The sequence below is a fragment of the Arachis ipaensis genome, chromosome B7 (genome assembly GCF_059453495.1).
Source record: "Arachis ipaensis isolate K30076 ecotype BB chromosome B7, ASM5945349v1, whole genome shotgun sequence".
NCBI classification, from domain to species: domain Eukaryota; kingdom Viridiplantae; phylum Streptophyta; class Magnoliopsida; order Fabales; family Fabaceae; genus Arachis; species Arachis ipaensis.
The window spans coordinates 30,006,560-30,008,555 of NC_142442.1; the positions used below are offsets into that span (position 1 = coordinate 30,006,560).

Sequence of the window (1,996 nt, forward strand, 5' to 3'; positions counted from 1 at the left end):
CTTCACAAAACTTAGACGGATCAGTCCCTGATGGAGGCATTTGGACGGATCAGTCCCTGACGGAGGCATTTGGACGGAGGGACTAATCCGTCCAAGTTTTGTGAAGGTCAGGAACTTAAAAGTATTTTTCAATGGTCAAAGACGAAAATATCCGCAGAACAAAAGGTTAGGGACCTATTTGTCCTTTTCTCTAAAAAATAACATTTGGGTATATTTTGTTATTTATCATACATAAGTGCTAGACATGTCAATTCGTAAGCTTTCATTACTCATCAAAAGTTTTGTACTTTCCTCCAATTTCATAACCCTATCAAGCAATTCCAGAAACTTAAAATTAGCCTTCAATTCTCATTCTTATCATTCAACTCAAAAGCATTGCCATCAACCTCATATTTCTTCTTCAACTCCAACAACTTAAGATTCTCGCACTGTAACTTTTTGTTCTTCTTCCTCAAATTTTCAATGGTTCTTTTGTCCAACCCACTTTTCTTTACTCCCTTAAACGACGTCTCATAAAGCTCCTGTACCTTTTTATACTGTTGTTCTTTCTTCTTCAATTTATCCTCAGCGTCAATTGTAGCTAGACTCTGAAGCTGAAACTTCTTTTCGAGTTGACCAACTTAGGTTTTAAGTTTTTTCTCTCTTGTTACCAAAACCTCTTCAACTCTGTCATAATCCTCTTTTTGTCACTTAACTGGAAGAATTTGAATGAGCTCAGGAATGCTCATCGTCTCCAAGCTTTTGTTACTGGTTGATGAGACAATGGGTGGTGACCCAGGTTCGACTTTTGCTTGAATTGACATGATAAGGGCAAAAGATTCGAAAAAGTTATTATCTTTTCTTTGTTTGAAGCTAAAAAAATGGGAGCAATATCATTGTGAATGAGGAACAGAATTACAGAGGAAGATGAAGAGAAGAAGCATGCTTTTCTTCTTTTTCATTAAAATAATAATAATAATAATAATATAAAAATAAGTTTTTTTTAAATATTATAATTAATTATTATTATTATTATTATTATTATACTTTTTTAAGACCCAAAACAACTAAATTATTTTTAGATTATTAAAATTCTTTAAGGCCCAACAACTACTTAGCCCACTAAATCAAATATTCCAAAAAAAAAAAGAGACATAAAACTACCGGTCTGATCAAACCATCTGCTATACCGCTTCGCAAATACATTAAATCATGGATCAAACCTAATAATACTAACAACTTTTTGTTTGGAGCAATCTGAACTCTCCATCAAGAACTTTTTTTTTTTTTGGTGTTTCAAGCACCAGAAAATACTTTCTCCACCTAAGACACTCCCCTAGAAGAAGGAGCTAGAAGAAACTATGATTGATTTGGTAAGGAGTTAGGATAATATGGATAAAGTTTTATATTCAAAGATCATATAGTATTAATAGCAAATAAAAATTTGATATTTAGTACATATTAAATAATCGACAAACAATTTGTATCTCCAGAAAAATAAGTGAAGATACTGGATTAAGAAGCCAATTAGACTATATTTTGGTCAAGATAAATTTATTAACTACCTATTATTGGTTATATAAACTTTCTCAATTATAGCACATAATATTGGAGAATTTTTAAAATATAAATAAAATAATTTTTTTATTTACTAATATATATAATTTTTAGACTATTTACAAAATTAAAACCTAATACATATCTTGAACGTAGTTGGTATAAAATAAATATACATATATTTTGAATACAATATTATCCGTACCCAATAACTCGACCCGACGTTATACTTCAGATTTACTAAGTTAAAATCAGTTACGCCGAACAACAACGATCCGCATTATACCTCGGCTCATATTCTAGGAATTTCGGAATCTCAACAAACGCACTCTTAAAGCATAAATAAGATACTGCGACTGACCTAAAGGGTGATGAGTGGATTTTTTGATGGTCTAGAATTTCTCAAATAAATTCTCATTGCAAGTATAATTCTACACCAACAAACAATCCTCTCAATCAA

The 1,996-nt window shown here is 31.2% G+C and overlaps 1 pseudogene; it reads right to left on the reverse strand.

Moving 5' to 3' along the window:
• Positions 1-225: 225 nt before the first annotated feature.
• LOC148550709 (uncharacterized) lies at positions 226-803 on the reverse strand (annotated as a pseudogene).
• Positions 804-1,996: the final 1,193 nt, after the last annotated feature.